This window comes from Talpa occidentalis, unplaced genomic scaffold (assembly GCF_014898055.3).
Source record: "Talpa occidentalis isolate TD23 unplaced genomic scaffold, MPIMG_talOcc4v2.1 talOcc4.16, whole genome shotgun sequence".
Taxonomy (NCBI): domain Eukaryota; kingdom Metazoa; phylum Chordata; class Mammalia; order Eulipotyphla; family Talpidae; genus Talpa; species Talpa occidentalis.
In genome coordinates, this window is record NW_023601653.1 from 25005481 (window position 1) to 25027721 (window position 22241).

A 22241-nucleotide genomic window follows, 5' to 3' on the forward strand; every position below is an offset into this window, starting at 1 on the left:
ACTTGAGTAATGTTCTAGTATCTACTAATGCTCATGACTTCAATAGTAATTATACTTAATTTTTGTCAAGGTATTTCTCTTCTGTTTCTCTCCAAGGTATAATGGCCAAGGTGTCATTTGACTATTATGAATTGTTTAAAATATAATTTGTGGATACTAACACTTTTCTTTTATGTGCAGCTGAGAGAAATGGATGAGAGGTTTCCCCCAAAAATGGATTTCCCAGACCTCCTGTCTGCACATGTGTTGTAAAATGGTTCCCTCCAGATATTTTAGCAGATTCAGGAAACAATTTTGCTACCATTAGCATCACCATGTTGGGTCAGAGGCGCTTCATAAACTCTTGCATGGTCATTTTAATTTTATGGTTTTTATTGAGAGAACGTCATAAAATATTGTAACCCATAAAAAGAATCAAAGACTAACATGCCTGTGCTTTACAAAAGCATATTTTCCATTATTTGAATATTTCAAGGTCTGAACAAATTTATTGAATATGTCATAACCCCTTTTAAATTTCTGGATCATTAAGACCAGGCAAGAACAGTGAAATATGCCCACTGAAATTGCATAGGAAATTGCCTGCACAAAGAGTGGAGAAATATTAAATTATAGTAATATTAAAAATTAAAATAAGGTTATTTTACATTAAAATACTGCTTGTGGAATTTTTGTTATATGAACTAGTCCAACAAAAATATGTTTTTGTTTTTGTTTTTTTTTTTTAGCCAGGAAAAGTTTCTGTTTTAATTACCAAATTCTTCTCTTTTGTAGTAAAGAGATTATATGAAAGACTAAACATAGATCGAATATTCAAGATGCAAGTTGTTTTCCACAATGTAAGTAATTTTGCCTATATTTTGTCTCCCTCAAGTTAGATATCTAATTAGAAATGTGTATACTATATTCTGAACTTATGGTGAACTGAATTCCTATTAAGTCCTTTAGTTATCCCAGCTATTATCCTATAAGAAAATTATATCAACAATTTCACTATGAAATATTTCATATATAAAGGAGAAGTAAAATATATAATACAAAAAATTTCTAGAAATACATATGAACCCATCAAACAGCATAATATAATCACACTATGTAACATTTGACTGTTCACCTTTTTCCATCTCACTATCTAGAATTTAATGTTTTTAGTTTTATTTCTTATCTTGATTATTTTAAATAACACATTATTTATTATTCATGTTGGCCAGCCTTTATCTAAGTTAAATCATTTAATGCATACTGTTGCAGTGTCTGTTTGTTTTTCACATTATTATCTGGACTATGTCTATGGGTATTATTTCTTTTCATTCTCAATAATTTTATGTGTTCCTTTTTTTCTGACATCTTGTCAGAGTTTGCTATTTTCTCCAACTTTCAAAAAAGTAAGTTCCAGTTTGTTGAGCTTATTTGCTTTTTAAATTACTTCCTTAATTCCTGCTCTTTTCTTTATCATTTCATTTTTTGTAATTTTGCATATTTTATCTAATTTAGTTTGTGAAATTTAAATCACACTCCAAGGTTATTTTTACCCTTTTATTTTCTTATAAAATGTGCATTAGGTACTATAAGAATTCCTGTAAAGTCTATTTGGCTTAACTTATACAATTTGATATTACATGTTAACATATATGTGTGTATATATATATATATATATATAGCCACATATATATGTGTATCTTTATTATAGGTACATATTTTATTTAACACTTAAAAGATATTATTCTCCTTTCTTCTGCCATCGATGCTGCTGCTGAAAAGTCTGTTTTAACTGATGTTCTTTCATAAGCAATAATAAATGTTTCTCTGTATGTTACAAAAATGTCCCCTTGACGTTGATGCAATGCATTTGCTCTACCAATGGAGGTGTGGGGTTTCATGAATATTAGGATCCATGGGAATACCATAACATCTTGTTTGAGGGCACATCTATACAAAAGGTTGTATTACTTTTGGCCAGCTGCCTTGGCCACTCAATAACTAGATTCATCTGAATGCTTACTAACACCCCTCTGTGGTACCTGCATAAGACTTGAATCTCTAGGGATTGAAACATCAGGAACTCCTCATTTAGCTCTCCACATATTATGTGTTCTCTGCGCTCTAAAAGCTTATTTCTTATATTGCAGATCCAAGCTACAAAGGCACATATTCTGAGAAAGCGAGTGGAATCTGTATTTACCTTTTATGACCTCTCTTCAAAACTCACGTAGTATCATTTCCATCATGCACTGTAATAATAAATATAAGAGATGCACCAAGATTTAAAATAGGGAACTTTATGAAATAAGATATATATTGCTAGATCATATTTAGAAATTGTAAATTGCTACAGGATGCAAAACACCTGATAACATTTCAGAAAAATTTCTTGGCTATAGTTTATTTTGGAGATTAAAGTAACATGGATAACAGCTATCGACCCTTATGAAGGATATTTGTAATTTCAGATTTTCAGGGGTGTCTCATTCCCAATTCAAGACCAAAAACACAAGTTGTCATTGTAGATTGGATTTTGTTGTTGTTATAGTGGTAAAGTTTATTATGTCACTGAGCATCAGTCCTACTCTAGGTGGGGTCTCCTATTTCAACTGCTCACCCTGTAGTAATCAACTTGTAGACTTAACCTTTTATTCTTACCTTTCCATGTCTTTTAAAACATAAACCTGAAAGGTTTTACCCTGGGAAAGTAGTGGAGTAGGGACAAGAAAGGAATGAAGGAGTTTCTGGGACTTTATAAATTTCTCTCTCTCTCTCTCTCTCTCTCCCCCTCCCTCCCTCCCTCCCCCTCCCGCCCCTGTGTGTGTGTGTGTGTGTGTGTACTGATTAAACATATGATTTCACTTTATGAAGATTGATCTGAAAATTTATGATTTGTACCCTTTCATATATAACAATATATTTCAAAAGAACGTAAACCAAACCATAAATGAACAAAGAGCTGCAGATAAGATTTATAAATGACCTCTTAGAGTCATCTCCTGTTTCAGCATTTTAATCCTTGTGGTTAAAATAAAAATTTTCACTTTCTAATCTCAAAGCTAAAAATGGATGAATAGAAGTATAGTGTTTCTCATATTAAAGTCTTTATATACTATTGTTTTTAATTTACCCGTCTGCTACCATTTAAATTAAAGCAGCATCCTTCCAAGAAGGAATGCAAAATTCATAGGAAGTTTACAGTCAGTGGATGAGTCAAATCATATTTTGGTTTAAACTATCAACATTTACTAAGAATTTTTGCATTCATTATAGAAGCAGTGTTGTTGTCACATTAAAATCGACAAGTGGATCTCATTTGAAAAAAGAAAAGAAAGTAATAGATGTCCCAAATATATGAACCAAAGTAAAGTGCATAATTCTTCTTTATATAAGAATTCTTTATAAAACAATTCTTTATAAAACAATTTAAAGTGAATTATTTGATTTTAAATCTCATACAAACAATGTGTGATACAGATCTTGTTATTTTCATTTTATTTTTTAAAGATTTTGTTTATTTATGCATACAAGAATTGGAGTATAGGCCAGAGTTTGAGGGGTGAGAGAATTTGCCAGAGTGGGGAGTGGAACAGGTGGATGTACTGCAATACACTGCTGAGGGGAGCAGCGGGCGAGATAGGAAAGGTCTGCTGCACCATATGTGGTTCCGCTCCCTGGCCAGGGATCAAACTCATGTTGCAGTGGCTGGCAATAGCTTGATAGTGTTGTATCTTTAACCCCTATGATACCAGAAAGGCTCCCTACATGTCATAATTTTAAACATTCTTGTTTATTTTTTTCACAGTATGGATTTATCCTTTCAGGTGTGGTCATTATAGTTTCCCTACACCACAGTCCAATTTGCTCTCCTCCCCATGTTTTCTACTCTTTCCCTCTCCTGAATATCTCAGGTCTGTTGTCTGCTTTCAACTTACGGTTTGTCTTTGTCTGATCCTTTGATTGGTTTCTCTAGATTGCACATATAAGTGAAACCATTCGGTATTTACCTTTCTCCTTCTGACTTATTTCACTTAGCATAATCCGTTCCAGCACCATCCATGCTGTTGTAATGACGAGCTTTTCTTTTTTGATTACTGGGTAGTATTCCATTGTGTGTATGTACCACGATTTCTTGATTCACACATCTCTCTGAGACATTTGGTTGTTTCCATACCTTGGCTACTGTGAATTGTGCTGGTAAAAAATAGGAGAGCAGGTTTCCTTTTAAATTAGTGTTTTTTGCTCTTTCTGTAGATACCTCTGTGGAATTGCTGTATTTTTATAGTCTTATTTTTAGACCTTATTTTTATAGACCTATTTTTAGTCTTTAGAGGCACCTCCACACTTCATTCCACAGAGGCTAAACCAGTGTACAGTCCCACCAAGAACATAATAGGGTTCCTTTTTCTTCACACTTTCGGCAGCACTTGATACAGATCTTATTATTACAGATATCCTGTTGGTAGAAAAGTTTTCTACTAATTCTTTCTAAAACACCCTACTTTTTTTCTGATATGGTTCCAGAATCATTTTGTTTACATTTGGGACTATATGTGAACTCTAAATCCATTGGTACTACAGCAGCAAACTCTCTATAACTCTTCTTGATCCCATAGCCCTGAAGAAGGAAGTACATTATCCTTTTGGCTTACTGAGGGTGAGGATGCTAGCCCTGTCCTAAATTGATTTTCAACTCACTATAGTTCAAATACAAACATGTTAATTATATTTGCAAAGATATGGAGAATTATGCATAAATTCTAAAATTTCAACCCTCCTCTGGAAATTTCAGCCCTCCTCTGGAAATTCCAACCTTGAACTTGGTCAGGTAGTCAAAAAAATTCTGAGTTCCTCTCATATGTCAGATTTCAATCTATGTAAAGACTGTACAGATTGCTAAAACTTAACCCATTGCTTCAGAGGACTCACTGGATAATTTCTTAATTCAGTAACATTCACAAAATAAATCTAAAAAAAAACTTAGTTAAAAAGAAAATTACTTTTAACTCTCATTTTTGTTCACTAAAATAATCATGTTAATTGTAAAAGTGACCTAAACAAAATAAATGTTTTATCTATTTTATGTCTACAAAAGGGAATTGATTTGTTCCAAATCTTAAGCATGGAAGTATACTTCCTATTAATCCCAGTAAGTAAAATAAAAAAAAAAAAATCACGAGGAAAAAAAGACTATTTCTATCCATAATTTTCCTTTAGTCTTTTTCGTGTTTCAAAAATATTTTTTTTTTTTTAAAATCCACTGTGCGTATTTAGGATTTCATGATTCAGTATTTCTGGAATTTCAAATCACTGCTCTTTTCACTCTCCAGTAAAACATGCTATTTTTAGACTTTTTTAAGTGAAGACCTATGCTTCAGGACAGGTGATGATATGGAATGTCCATCCCCTATTCAGATCAGTCTACAATTCTAACAAAAACAAAATACAGTAGACATTGATTCCCCTGAGAGAACTTGGCATATGCCCGTGTAAAGGCCAACATCGATTGTAATCAGTGTCTTTCTCAATCCCAAGCACTGATTCTTCTGCTTTTGTACATAAGACAAGCTGTCCAAGTTTCTCTGGAATCTGTATACTTCTGAAGTGCTTCTACCAGGGAGACCCACTGTCAGACAAATGGATTGCAGTTGATAGCAACTGATTTTAAGTAGGGATTTTATACAATTTCAAATGTAAATTCTATCAAATGCCTTTATTCAGTTAACAAGTTGGACCTGAGGTATACCCCTGAAACAGTAGCTGAAGAAAATATCTGAAATTTTATTTTTTTTGAAAGATTTATTTATTTATTTATACAAGCACTGGGTACATTCAGAAGTGCGGGAGGGTGAGAGAATTCACCAGAGGCAGAGCGGGGAACAGAACAGACAGAGTGATAAAATACACTGCTGAGGGGAGCAGCGGGCATGGCAGGAGAGGTCTGCACACCATGTGGGACCCTTGCTGGTGGCCAGGGATGGAATCAGCGCTGCAGAGGCTGTGGGCAGCTTCGCAGCACAGTGCTCAACCGCTGTGCCACAGGGGAGGCCCAATACCTTAAATTTTAAAGGAAGAGAATTTATCAGTGGTTACCTAATTTGGAAACTCATTCATCATAGATGGAGATTGCTCTTTGCGTTCTCCAATGTACATTATACACAGTGGAATATTACTCAGCAATCAAAAAAGATAAACACATGCAGTTTGCAGCAATATGGATGGAGCTAGAAGGGATCATGCTCAGCGAAATAAGCCAGAAAGAAAAAGAAAAATACCGGATGGTCTCACTCATAGCAGGAATTTAGAAAACCTAAATAAGAGATCAGGAAAAAGACCAATCAATACAAAGTAAAACTCAAAATCAACAAGCAACTATAAACCAGAGACACACTGTGGGGGGAGGGGGCAGGGTCGGGGAAAGGAAGGACTAGAGTCAAAATAAGAGGGGGTGTAATTGTATGGGGAATATAACCAAAATGAATATACATTCATTGTGCAAAGATGAAAAAAGATGTAAGAATTATATAAAATAAAATAAATAAAAAAAAGAAGTGTATTTTTATATCAGCTTTTCTTGGAAGACAGCATATAAGATGATATTCAGAATCTGTCAAAACAAGTCGTGCCCTACACTCCAGCCACATCAAACTACATATGTTTCCTGAATATGCTTCCAACTGGGCCTTCTGCCTAGAATCACATTCCCTCCAATCCCCATCCTCATCTCATCCCCATACATACTCATCCCATCAAATACACACAGCTGATAATTTCTGCCTTGTAATCAGTGATTCCTCTTTCATTATCATAAGGTTTTTTTAGAGTGTGGGTATGTCAATCTTTAAATTCCTAGTCTAACACAGAATCTGCTGCACATTCAGTGTATGAGTAGTAATTGGAATATGGGATATATTCAGTAAGACATTGTGAATTGGATTCACAATATTTAGTTTCCTTTAATGATCAATGGGGATTAAGAGCATGTAAAATTCAGTAAATAAGTGAGCAAAAATGTTTGCAATTATCACCAACTCATGAGGAATTGGAATATTGAAAAGAATCCAGAACACGATACAAAAGTAGTGTGTGGAATCATCATAGTAAAGAAAAAAATGAAATCAAATATGGTTTCATGAGAGAGAGACAGAGAAATTAAATATAAATGAAAGCAAAAAAATTAAGGCATAATTTATGTAAACTTTCCATAAAGTATGAATTCCAACAATGATAAAATTATGTAAAAAAAAAAAAAAAACTTCTTGGATGATGAAAGGACACTTACAATTTTAGAAGTCACAGAAGGAAAAACTATTAGCAGGATAAATGAATGCATGAAGATACCTCATGATTTTCAAGACACATGAACATGACAGCTTTTTAGTTGAAAAATATATATTAAGAGTCAGGACTTAGAGAAAAATTGCCTTTTAAGCTTATGGCCAAAAAAGCAAATGTAAAACATAAGGTTTAAGGAATTATTTTCTTTCATACCTGAACTTGATTGCAAAAAAATCATATATTTAAATTTTATGATTTAAGTTACATTATTTGGGAAAAGTCATAGTACCTTATCAATACCTATGAGTGACTCATTTTTATTGTTTTTATGCATAATTTTTATTATTGTTTAAAAAACAGAATTTTGCTTTTCTCTTTTTTTACTCATTATCAATAAAAGATAATCCCTTAAAATATTTGAATAAATTTTGGAGAGTACTATAAGCTTCATAGTTACCCAGATTATTTTTTCTTTTTCTCTATTTTTCTTTCTGAATTAATTGGTATTTTTGAGATTCACATCTCTAGAAATTCATTACTGTCTGATTTCCCTTATTTTTTTTTAACCTACCTAAATCTATGTAATTTACATTTATTTTCTATGTAATAAATTTTGTTTTTCCTCTGAAAAGAGAATTACAATTGTCCTCCATTCTGGTTTTGGTTGAATCATGCTGGAGATTCAAGTATCCCACAAGTAAAAAGAAAAAAAAAAAAAACCTAGAAAAATATAAGCTTACTATTCCCCACTGGAAATACCAGACACAACATTTTAAGTTCATATGTTTCCTGGAATGTAACATTTGGGGAATGCTCAAATATTTCGGTGATGAACAAATGTTCAGTTTAATTTTGTTAACTGATAATCTGCTTTTCTGCAGATTTCTTTTTATATGCTCCTGTTATTCAAGATGGGGCATAAACCAATTTACTAAGGTTTTGTGAAAAGTAATCTATTTTTATTCTAATTTGCATATTTCTTTTGCTCTTAAACAAAACATTAAGTTTGGGAAAACTTAAACAAGTTAGTTAACCTCTGTCAAGAGGACTCTGCTTTCTTGCTTGTAAAATTGTAAAGAAAAAATGTATTTTACATATATATCTATGTAATATATAATATAAATTATAATATATTAAATAGTATATTTGTATCATGTATATGGTAGTGTATATGTAAAAATACATTTATACTTATATATTTACATATAATTTAAACATGAATGCTCTATATATTATATATGTAAAATTATTATCATAAGTACTCTACAAATAAAATATGATAGCTATTTACTATTGTTATATCTCTCATATTGCATGTTAATATTTCTGAAATATTGTTCAAAAATATAGCTAAAACCTACAGAATAGTTGATCGAGTGATTAAAGATGCTGTATTAAGCCATGTCATGTTTCTTTTAGAATTTGAATTACATTTAGTTTATCATTATTTTAATGATTTTAATACTAATATGTTTGGATTCACCTTTAATTATCACCTCAGGATAAATTGCTATGAATTCTATCTGCTCTATTATTATCTGTTCTGTTTTATGTATTTGTCCACTTTGGTTTTAGAATTATGTACTTTTAATTACTGTATCTTTTAAAATATCATATAGATAGGTAGATGGATAGATTAGAAAGATTAGCTTATATACCTCTATATATTTTCCAAATATTTCATGGCAATCTCTCTGAGATATTCCTAATATGTTCTTATATTTATCTTATGTCTTCCTTATATAATCATAGTATTCTAATTATCTTTAATTGTATTTTCTCACTTCATCCTCTTCATTCTGTTACATTATTTTTTATGACTTATTTTTTTTAAGATTTTTTTATTTATTTATACAAGCACTGGGTACAGTCAGAAGTGTGGGAGGGTGAGAGAATTCACCAGAGCCAGAGCAGGGAACAGAACAGGCAGACTGACGAAGTGCACTGCTGAGAGGGCAGTGGGCAGGGCAGGAGAGGTCTGGGCACCATGTGGAGCCCTTGCAGGCAGCCAGGGAACGAACCGGTGCTGCAGAGGCTGTGGGCAGCTTCTCAGTCCAGCACTCAACCCCTGCGCCACAGGGGAGTCCCGATGACTTAATTTTTGAAAACATAATTCAATCAGGAAGTGATATGTTTAACATCTTATGCTACTTTTGTACTTACAAATATTTTACAATATTATAGTTAAGTTTGGAAATTTATTGATTTTGATTTTATGTATGATCCATACCTTTTTAAACTGGAAATGATGAGAAATAGCAACTGAGCATTTTCTGAAAAAAATACCAGATTTTCAGGACTAGATTGAGCCAGAGTAGCCTTACATAGATCATGAGTCATGTCTCATGATTTCCACTACTACCCTGTAGTGTGAGGCTCTAATCCCTGCTTGATGTTAAAGTGCTGCTTAGCCTTGCCCCTTAAGCCTTTTCTCAACCATATAGCCATAGTAATTCTTTAAAATTCAAAATTAACTGACTTCTCTGCTTTTTTTTAAAATTCTATTTTTTAAAGATTTGTTTATTTATACAAGAGCTGGGATACAGGTCAGAGGTGCAGGAGGGTGAGAGAATTCACCAGAGACCGAGTGGGAAACAGAACAGGCAGACGACCAAAAACACTGCTGAGGGGAGCAGTGGGAGAGACAGGAGAGGTGCAGCACCATGTGGGTGTCTCCCTTGCCGACAGGGAAACAGACACACTGCAGAGGCTGTGGACAGCTTCACAGTGCAGCACTCAACCTGCTGCGCCACCGGGGAGACCCCTCTGCTTTTTCATTAACAAAAAAAAAAAATTATACTGATTGTTAGAAAATACCAGAAATATTTTCAGAAGATATTTAAAATTCTGACAAATGAAAGTGTTAATAAAAAATTTTGTCATAAAAAATTAAGGCTACTTGGCTTGATGGCACTCCTAGACTTTCAGCCTTTGGACTTGAACTATAACTATACCACTAGATTTTCTGTGTTTCCAACTTATAAATGGGACTTCTAAGACTTCTCAGTTTCCATAATCATGAGATTGTAATAAAATCAGTCTCTCTCTTTCTCAGTCTATCTCTCTATATAAACACATACATACATACATATATGTATGTAAATATATGTAGTCCTTTTTGTGAAATACTTTCTGAAATATTTAGGGATATATTTGCATTTTAATACCAGCTTTCAAGTATTTCATGTATATTTCATCTATCTCTCTATATAGAGAGAATAATGATAAAGAGATAAATAGATGACTGTATATCTATATTCATTTTATTTTCTCTTTATAGATAGCCACGTAGATACATATATAGATTTTGAATATCTGTACCTATATAATTATCTAGAGAGAGAAAAGCAGAAAGCAAGAGATTAGAAGGGAGAAAGGGAGAATGATTGAGCTAAGTGAAAATTGTTGAATCTGGACAACAGGCATATGGTGGTTTACCATTTCTTTTTTTTTTTTTTTTAAGATTTTATTTATTTATTTGTTTGTTTGTTTATACATGCACTGGGTACAGTCAGAAGCGCGGGAGGGTGAGAAAATTCACCAGAGTCAGAGCAGGGAGCAGAACAGGCAGAAGGACCGAAGTACACTGCTGAGGGGAGCAGCGGGTGGCAGGAGAGGTCTGCGCGCCATGCGGGACACTCCTCTGGTGGCCGGGGAGCAGCCGGGAATCGAACCGGTGCTGCAGAGGCTGCGGGCAGCTTCGCAACCCAGCTCTCAACTGCTGCGCCACCGGGGAGGCCCGGTTTACCATTTCTTTACCTTCAAGTTTGGGGTTTTATTGAACAAAGTAAAAATGCCAACACTAGCAATTATCTATAGATTTTATTTCTACAAGAAAAACATTCAGTAAAAAGATCAGGAAGGATTTAAGTTATATTAATTCTATTTCTTATTCTTTCATTGAAGCTAGAAATTAATAAGTGCACTTACATAAACTTCATTTAATATGAATTTACTTACATGAAAGTTGGTCCACTGAAAGAAAATCTTTGATTTAAATTGTTTTAATTCTATTATCTAATGCAAATTTCACAAAACTTTGTGCAGTGTAATTGTTTTTAAAGAATTCATTCTCTAAAACATGGACTACAATTCCACTTATGGAAGGAAACAAAAGAAAGAATTCAGTAGATGCTAATTTAGACAAGTGAGGCATGTCAGTTTAGTTTAAAACAATAGTAATTCCTCAGCTTCTAAATTGTTAACATTCATGGACTTTGCTTCCTGGGGTTTCATATTCAATGCTCTTCCAATATATTGTTCAAAAGAGACATGAATCTAAGAATATTGTTTTCATAATTAATCATAAAATATACTTGCTGCTCTAAAGGCAGTGATCTGTAAAAATTTAATTAAGAAATGAATAGTGCCAAGTCTCAATTCTGATTCAATGACTCTTTGATTCATTTGTCCTATTGTATTTATTTAAATAAATGTGTTGTGATAAAATGGAAAATATCACAGTGGCTGCCTCAAAGGTTTAACTCTTTCTCATTCAGCTCAGAATTACCTACTTAGAATTTAGCAATGTTACTTAGTTATCAAGAATCCGCATAATTCAATCCAGGCCTTGCAACTTCTGAGTAGGGAAAAGAGGTTCTCATCCTGTACTAGAAAATATTTTATTTTTATTTGACTCTAGTTTTTTGAAGTCTGGGACTATGTTTTCATACTTCATTTATTTGCTGATAAAGGCAGCCAGAACTTCACTCATACTAAGTAATAATAAATCCTTAACAAATTTAACTTTGAGTATAAGGTAGATACAATGCTCTTCATACAGTGAGAACTTTTTGAGCATCTACCACATAGCACACATAAGCACCAATATTGGGAATATAATGATGAATTATAGCCTCGAGTAACTCAGAGAAATTGAGCAATATGAACATTTGTGTTTCCCCCTAAACTTCAATTCACTGAGTGCCCATAAAATCCTTTCAGTTTCATTTCTTTTTCACATTGTTTACAGTTGTATGTAGAAGTTTGCATGCTGGCAAATGCAAGGTGTAAAGAAATATAATGCTGTGGTCTATCTGGGAACATTTGATGAACTGTGGTCTTGAGAAAGTGATAACTGTGCTAAGATAAAAAGATTGACCTTAGTTTTAAGTACCTCACATAGAGTAAGGAGGGAAGTGTTAGAATGCTCAACAGAGGGAATAGATGAAAATTTATAAGAAAAGAGTGAATGGTATATTTTTAGGATTAAAAAGCATTCAAAGATGCTGGGACATAAAAAGAAGTGTCATCAGGATGGCAGAGCAAATCCCCAACCCCTCTGGGTTATTCTCAGGTTAGATGACTAATCAAAACAGCATCATACAGGTTAGCAAAGGAAAAGCAATCAATTTAAAAACATACTTATGGAGAATTACATAGTCACAAAATATCTACAAAACTATTTTTTTCTAAGTTAATAGTCTTTAATTAAAAGAAAATATGGGGAGTCTTAAGAAACTCCTAAAGCACCCCATAAAAATACATCATGCCAAGGAAAATTAATGTCAACTCATTAGAAGTTAAGTTGAGTTTTAATATATATATTTAGTTTCTTGAAATGTTTCATATATATTTCACAATAAACACATATAAGTTATATTAGTGAAAGTAAGGGACAATAATAGAAGTTTGGAAATGGTGCAATAATGATAAATAGCAAGATTTATAATTAGATATGAAATCGGTTACTAGTTTTGTGGATTGTTTTATCCTTTAAAATTTTCCTTTTTGAAGGAACTCTTCTGCACTGTTGGTGGGAGTGCAAACTGGTCCAACCACTGTGGAGAGCTGTGTGGAGATTTCTGGACCTACTAAACATAGAGCTTCCATATGATCCAGCAATTCCACTCCTAGGTATTTACCCAAAGGACACAGAAACATCAATTCCAAAGAACACCTGCACCCCTATGTTTATAGCAGCACTGTTTACAATAGCTAAGCTTTGGAAACAACCCAAATGCCCAAAAATAGATGACTGGATCAAGAAGATGTGGTACATATATACCATGGAATATTACTCAGCATTCAAAAAAGATAAACACATGCAATTTGCAGCAACATGGATGGCGCTGGAAGGGATCATGCTCAGCGAAATAAGCCAAAAAGAAAAAGAAAAATACCGGATGGTCTCACTCATAGCAGGAATCTAGAAAACTTAAATAAGGGACCAGGAAAATGAATAACTATAAGAAAGTGAAAATCAAAATCAACAAAAAACTATGAACCAGAGACACTTTTAGGGGGGCGGGGGCGGGAGGGAGGGATTGGGGTCAGAATGGGGGGGCTGCAATTGTATGGGAATATAACAATAAAATTTATAAAATAAATAAATAAATAAATAAATAAAATTTTCCTTTTTGAATACCTATCTGAAATCTCTTAGAAAAGTGTCCATTAAAAATAAAATGAGGCATGACAAAAACAAAAGAATGCTCATCATTTTTAAACTTTCCAAATCAGTACATTAACATTTCTTTCCATGGTCATACAAAGAAAACTAATGATCTAAAAAAAAATTCAATGCAATTATCTTTATGTTCCTAAGAGTAAGGCCATCAGTTGGATTCTCTAGTTTATGGGAGCTTTAAGAAGGCACCTTTCCATTTGCATTTTATAGTGTGATGATGAAGGATATTTGGAAACTACAACCAGAAAAAAAAAATCTTAAGTATTCTTTTTAAAAGAAACTGACGAGTATTTGGTGACCAACCTGGCACTCTTTCTTGATTTCAGACGAAACAAAATGGGCTGTCTTCCAATTCATTAAAAATATCTGATGCTAGCCAACTTTTCCAGTATTAAATGTGTTATAGATCTCAATTGTACGTCAAAGCTATATTATGTAAATATTACGGTAATCAACTTTGAAGGTCCCAGATGCATTATGGAGGAGGAAGGGAAACCTTTTATCAAAAGCCAGTTCCTGCTTCCTGAACAATGATACAGTTTCTTCAGTTTCTCTCTGGAGAATTGAATTTAGTTAGTATTCATGGAATGGGAAAATGAAATTTTACAATGCATGTGCATACACGCACACACAGTATGCACTCAAACTTTTCAATGACCTTCGTAAGTCTTTTCTCTTTTGTAGATGTGTGTTTCAATGATTTAGTGAGACATACATGCTTCTAGTATATGTTTTAATGCAACAGCTTTTAATGATCTTCAGGCAGGGGTACTACTCTTTTTATTTTTACTTTGAAAAAGAATTTTACCTTCTGCTCATCTAAAATGTAGCATGGATTTAGTGTAATAACCAGATGTTATACTAATTTAACCAGATCATTTTTAGTCTGCCATTCAAATTACTACAAATTATTTCTTAAACAACAAGAAAATGTTCAGTGTTCTTGTCACATTAACTTTTAGCTATTTAATGTGAATTCTTAGGTGAAATTTTGAAAAAATCATATTTACTATTATATTAACAAGAAAAGTCACACTATCCGTTAACCATTATAATCCTTAGTATCATAATGAAATGTTCTTTACTACCTTGAATATTATTTTTGGTTCCAGTTCTTGATACATAACTGCAAGGAAAATGAGTTAAAATCAGACTATTTTTTGCTTTCCACACAGCAGTGAGTCCATAACTTGAAATGTTCTATGTTTTGTTTTCCACCATTTGGACATCTAGTGAACAACAGAAGGGCCTTGCATTTGCAACCATGTATTGGTTGTGTGGCTATGGGCACTAGACAGTGTAAAGGAGGCTAGGCAGAGAGTTGCTATTCTGTCTCTATTAGAGTTGGGAGTCTTGCGCACTCTGTCTGCCTGCTGGCCCCATCTCAGCATTAAAGAACTAACTACAAAATCTACCAAAGACCCTTCTTTTCACCTGTGAGAAGTGAAAATGAACCTACCCAGCCTGGGATGGTTGCATGGCAATAACATATTTGTTTTTCAAGTATTCATTGGCAAGTATTTCATGTTTTTCTACAGTGTATTTCAAAAATATGGTCCATGATCTGGAAAACTTGAGTTTATTGTTTTTGTGTACAATGTCATAGGGATACCCTCCCCCTGCACCCCCCCACCCCCACCCCCCTGCACCCCCCCCCCATGCCATTTGATGGTCTGGGAAGAGAGTTTTTTATTTTTTTTTTATCAGAATTGATTGGTGGGTATTGTCTCTCAAGTTCAAGTTTAAAGTGAAGAAATGTTTCGGTTGGTTTTCCCTCCTTTCAGAGATCTTGAATTTTGTTTCACTCCTTTCCTTGCTGTCCCATCAAACTCTAAAGTTCACATTTGTTTAGATATGTAAATGTCCATGTTTTTAGTCAGGTTCATCAAGAAATAGACTCAGAAATAGACTTTTGTCTTGAGTGGAATATATAGGGGAGTGATCTTGGAAGTACTACATGTAAAGAAATTAGGAAAATAAGACATTAGCTGATGTGCCTGATGCCTGGGGAAGGTCTGAAGCTGCAGTGGCAAAATGTTCACAAGAGAACCAGACCTTGTGACCTTCCTGCATTGATTAGTCATTAGATAATAGCTGTACCCAGGGAAGTTATAATTAGGGGTCAGGCCAGGTCTCCTGACAATTGGGTAAATGAGTGCTTTGATCCTTAGGGGGTGATCTAGGCACTAGCCACTACTGCCCTTATCACTTTAAATAATTTTCACCAGCATGATTACTCTAAGTAATCTAGGCTGTTTTATTCCCAGCAAGAATATATACCATATATCTAATTATAATATATATTATATATGCCTAGATTGTGTATATATATTTATCTGTATATTATTATATATCTATTTTTTAGATGATTTGTTCTTCTTTTACATTATAAGTAATCCAAACTGTTACATGTTGAATGCTTGACAAAGGACACATACACACACAGAGTATTAGTGTCACATAATCATATAAATGTATGTGGGACCTATTTGAAAAAAATCTCAATTAAAACAGTAATTCAATAAATAATTATAAAAATACTAGTTTACTAGAAATCCCTATATACATTTAAATGTAATTCTAATAAATTATAAGACAGTTCTAAAGGTCATTGAAGGAAAACTTAAGAAGGTAATCTAAAAAAATATTTAATTTTTTAATTTTTTTATTTTATTCCCAGGGAATCCAAATACAGGATTTTACAAAATTTGAATCATCATTTTAGTATTATGCTACCTGTAGAAATAGTCATATGAAGGAAATAAAGTGAATCCTTTAAAAATTAATCTAATAAAGAATTGTCTGGGGAAAATTTCTATAACACATTTAAATGGATTATATGATTTCATTAAGCATGTATTAATATCCTATTAGAAGAGGAAAATGCACAGAAATCAATAAAAAGCATATCATATTAAATATAATGATTTAATGTATTATGAAGCTGACAGCCTAAATCACTGGTAAGGAAGTAAAAATTTTTAATTCAATTTAAATTTAATTTAAAAAATTCAATTGCAACCTTAATGTGTGGTATAAAATCTCACCACAACCAACTTAAATCAAAAATAAATTTACTTTGTAAATATGGGTTAATAAAAAGAAAATAAAAAAGTAAAGACTCAGATCTAAAAATAGATTTAGAAGCTGTAAAATTGATGGTAGAAAATGATAGACACTTCAGAGAGCCCCTGTCAGTTTTAGTGATTCCTACATTTTCTCATTGTTGGCTTTTTCTGTTCAAAATTTAAAATCCAGAGCAAAAGGCTTTATTTGGTCTAACCTAGGTCATATGCCTTGCTTGGGAGGAAAAAATATACCTTGTTTGTTAGTCACACTATACATGAAAACAAATGTGGACTATCTAGTTCTCTACAATCAACTTCAGCACTGTTACCACAAGAAGAGAAAATGAAAGAATCATTAGTCAAAGTAACAAATGTACATCACTTTCTTTTGAAATATTTTCCTCCCTAGTGGAGATATTCGAGGTCATACTTACAAATAGGTCACAGAAAAGTAATGTATTATAATTATGCTAGGAAACCATTATAGTAGATGCTAAGAGGCATAGAAATATTACATTGTAAATTGTTTAGGAATCTGTTAGTCACAAACAGTAAGAATGAATCTTAAAATTTAATTTCAGGTTTTAATCTCTGATTTTTCACTTGATTTTAATCTTAGAACAATCACTTATAAAACTGTAGACAAACCTTAGTTTATTTTCCTTAACTTCTTTTTAAAAAACATAACAAATCACACACCATTATCCATTGTACTTCTTCCACTTTATTCCCACCACCCATACTCTTCACCTCTGTCCATTTTATTTGTGATTTTAATGTCCATTGATCTATTTTAATTTTATTTTGTCAGTTTATCTAGTTTCCTTATATAACACATATAGGTGAAATCATTTAATATTTGTCTTAACCTTAGTTTCATAATAGTAATAAAGATAATCATTATATTCTATTTATATAAGTGAAAAATGTAAAAATTAATTTGATTAAATAAACTGATATATCCATCAGATAAGGTATAATACAGTCACACAGATAAAAAATATATTCTTAGTAGACAATAATCACATGTGTAATTGTGTGTAATTTGGTAAGCAAATAAAATGCAGAACATAAAATTATGTATGTAATATACTGTCAAAAATAAATTAATTTCATTTGACAAAAGTAGTATGAAAAAGGGAAAATTAAACTTTAAAATGACACCACTAAACAATTAAAAATGGATAATAGCATAGACACATGCAAGAAGTATACAAAATTCCCTTTATTTCAATATAATATCATTTTTGTTTTTAATTTTAGTAAATGAAATGCAATTGAAAATCATCTTGTTAAAGTTTTATATAATATCCCCTAAATACTGCATTGAGAAAACTATAATAAGTGAATTTGGATTTACTAGTCTTGAACATTTTGTTCTACCTAAATTGTTAATGATTATTACAATTAATTAAACACTTATCTACAAAGATGTATTAGACATTTAAATTAAAAGCCTATTATTTTGTAAAAGAAGTTTTCAAATGTGATACTATTAATGTTACTGTCCAGATTTATTATAAATTCTGAACAGAATATTTTTAACCAATAACTAAATCTATTGATGAAGTTTTAATATGATGATAAAATAAAGACACAAGTCTTAGGTCAGATGAATAATGAAGAAAACGTTCTATGCAATATATGTCAAAGGAAATTTTTAGAACATTTTAAGGGCCTCCCTAGTGGCCTAGGGGTTAAGTCTCAGTGCTATCACTGCTATCACTACTAAGGCCTGATTTTGATCCCCAGCCACGGAGCTAACCCACGTGGCACAGCAGACCTCTCCTGCATTGCCCACTGCTCCTTAGCAGTGTATTTCAGTAGTTCTGCCTGTTCTGCTTTCCAGTCTGTCTCTGGTGAATTCTCTAACCCCTCCTTCCTTTCCCCCCACAGCTCTAGCCTATATCTCAGTTCTTCTATAAAAAAAATTAAAATTCAAAATTAAAAAATCTAAAAAGATAAATGAATAAAAAAATTAACACATAACTGGTTACAAAGTAATAATTATTATAAATGAAGAATTGTCACAATTATCAAAATCAATTAAAATGCCAAACAACATTTTTCTCGGTTTTATTTTAGAAATAAGCAGATTCGGGTAGAGGCACGTTTCAAAACACTTCTTATCAATATGTAAAAAGGAAAATATTTAAAATATGAGCTATGAAAATTAACTTCTTATCTTAAATAAGAACCAGTGTATTTTTTTGTAATGTACAAAAATGTCATTACTGTTACTTTGTGTGTGTGTGTGTGTGTGTGTAAGGCACATATTAATTTGTGTTTCTGATTTTTTTTATTGCAGTAATGCTGATTTACATCACAGTAAAATATTTAGGAGTATAGGCTCACACATTTTCAAATGTATGCTGCTATTCCACACCCACCACCAAAGTGCCAATAATCCTTCATATTAGTTCAATTTCCCCCCTTCTGCTTAAGCTGCCCAGCCTAGTAGCTTCAATTTGGCATTCAGACTTAAAGGGTTTGTTTGAATTTGCTTTTGTCTGTTCCTTTGCTTTGTTACTTTATATTCCACATATCAGTTAAGTCATCTGGTAGTTGAGACCACAGCATCTTGACATAATGCTAGTGAAATCTATGAAAATGTATATAATTTGGATTATATTAATTCTTGAAATTTTCCCATGTGTAATAATTTTTCATGGTTTCAAGGCTTAGTAGACAAAGCAGAAAAAAAATTGAGAATTTTAATTCTAATTCTGCTTATTCAATATATTAGCTATTTTTTTGTTGTTGCTGTTTTGGAACCCCTTGAAAAACTAATGAAAGACCTATTCCTAGAGAATGAGCCAACATTCAAAATATTTAGGAAACATCACACATTATGCACATTTTCAAGAGGTCTTGTTGGAATTAATTATTCTTAAAGTATTGTCTGTGTGTGAAATTAAATGTGTATTATAATTATCTAAAAACATTTCTAAAACCTTTAATAAAAATTTTAAGCTAATACATATATTTCCAAAATTTCTTCAAAGTTTTTATGCACAAAGGATGTCAGTATAAGGAAGTTTGTCACGGTATTATTAATTATATATTTTCAAGGTAGTTATCTAATGTGTAAAGATATTCAGCTAAATGCAAATGTTTAGATAAATATATCTAATTCTTCACAAAACTCCATTGAAACAGCATGAAGGAGTTTTTAAAAGGAATATGCCACATTAACATGGAAATAGTGCAAAAGACAACAGCAGAGGAGGGATATTATTAAAATTTACAAAGATAGAATAGAGATGGAGTAGTAACAATTGACTTAGCATAGTAAACAGTCGGTCATAGTTAGCAAAGACACATAGATGCATAGCTCAAAACTCCAGGAAAGATGAATAACTGGCAGCAATAAATACCTCTGGAGGATGAAAAGAAAATGTGACTAGGGGCCTCCCCTGGTGGCACAGCAGTTGAGTGCTGGGCTGCGAAGCTGCCCATAGCCTCTGCAGCACCAGTTCCATCCCCGGCCACCAGGTGAGGGTCCCACATGGTGCACAGACCTCTCCTGCTGCCTGCTGCTCCCCTCAACAGTGTATTTCTTTGGTCTGCCTGTTTCTGCTCCCCACTCTGGCTCTAGTGAATTCGCTCACCCTCCCGCACTTCTGACTGTACCCAGTGCTTGTATAAATAAATAAATAAATGAATGAATGAATGAATGAATGAATGAATGAATGAATAATTAAGTAATTAAATAAATAAATCTTTAAAAAAAAAGTGACTAAAAGCAGAGGATGGAAAGTTTCTATAAGGAGCAGTTTGGAAATTTGGATCTCTTCCATTAGCCACCATAGCAAGGAAAACTGTCCTGTCCACATGCATCCTGCAGAAAAAGGAAAATTCATCTCTGGATAGGTGTATTAGATAGGCCCATTTAAAAAAGAATGTTACCAGAATACCAGTCACCAGTTCAATTCACTTCATTACCAATTCCACAACAGTCAATTCATGCTCTAGATGACCAATTTACTAAATAGTCAATTTGTGGGATGATTAATTGCTTAAATTAACTTGTTCCTCTTAGCTATTTACTTTTTAAATATCTCATATATACACTTGGAGTATATGTTATCTTGCAAAGTAAATGATTTATATTAAAGTGTATATTTCAGTTCATTAATGAACATGTTCATACTTTTTTTCCTAAGGATAATATATGCAGAAAGAAATATAGACCGGAAAACATTTGTTTAATACATTCTGGAAGCATTATATTTAGATTTGTGTTTCTAGTAGTGTAGTGAGTGAACCAGATGTTCAGAAAAAATAATTCTCAAATACAGATATAAACATTGCATAAAATATGATTTCAAGTATAATTATAGTTTCTAAGATTTAGCTTTAAAATACAGCTTTAATTGTAGTTTCTAGACTACAGTTTTGTGGAGATAAACTAGATCAAAAATGAGGTCAAAAATGGCAAGTGCAGGGCCTCCCTGGTGGTGCAAGGGGTTAGTTAAGATGCTCCCTATGAAACTCTCCACAGTCGCTCCTGGGCAGGGAGCTACCCACATAGTGCAGCAGACCTTTCCTGAGTCACCCGCTGCTCCCCTCAGCAGTGTATTTCAGTCACTCTGCCTGTTCTGTTCCCCACTCTGTCTCTGGTGAATCCTCTCACACCTCTGGCTGTACCCAGGTCTTGTATGCATAAATAAATAAATCTTTTAAAAAAAAAAACTGCAAGTGTAATTCTATAGGAGTAAGAAAACTTTGAAAACAATGAGTAGCATAGGTGTATATGCCCATCTCTGCCTCACTAAAATGTGCCTTTGGATTAATCAAATGAGCGTAGTGTGGGATCAAAGTGTGGCACATGAAGGGGAGGGAGTATTTCAGACAGAATTACTCACAAAATCTGAAATTTCTGAGTAGAACAGGCTTTTTTGGTCTATCAGAAAGGAGTCTGCCCAGGTTCGGGGACACACCTTCCTAAAAAAATGACTGAGATACAAAAAAGCTATGGCTAGCAAATAAAACATCTAATCTGTGGGTAAACTAAATAAAATTGACTGTATAAAAACAGCATATCGGTGTATTTTAAAAGTTGATTGGTATTGAAATAATCCTTGATGATCATGCTATGCTCTTATAACTCATGGATAAAGAGATAAATTGATAATAAGAAAATAAATGTAAAAATTAATAATAAACAAAATTTATTTTAAAATTTTAAAGGCAAAAGTTACATCGTCCTTTAAAAACAAATACTTCCATTAGTCAGAGATGTGATTGATGTAAATGACCAAAGTAAATTATTGGTTTGGGCTCACTAGAAATACTGGCATTTGCATCTACTTTTGAAAACAAATTCTATTTATATTCACATGTGACCTCTTTGTAACCAATAGTAATAAATGGAATCTGTATTGTTTGTTTTCATATAGGTTAAAACTCTTCTGAGTATTCAGTTTTTCTTGTACAACTAAGGATCTAGAAATAATCTGTGAAAATAAAGTTGGGAGCAAACCTAAAACACACACACAAAC

At 32.8% G+C, this 22241-nt stretch overlaps 1 long non-coding RNA gene across 1 annotated transcript in view; it reads left to right on the plus strand.

Annotated features, from left to right (window-relative positions):
- Positions 1-22241, plus strand: part of LOC129145951 (uncharacterized) — a 99156-nt gene that overhangs the window by 65749 nt on the left and 11166 nt on the right. The window contains exon 2 of the long non-coding RNA XR_008552190.1: positions 775-839. This is a non-coding gene — a long non-coding RNA (uncharacterized LOC129145951). The remainder of the gene's footprint in view (positions 1-774; positions 840-22241) is intronic.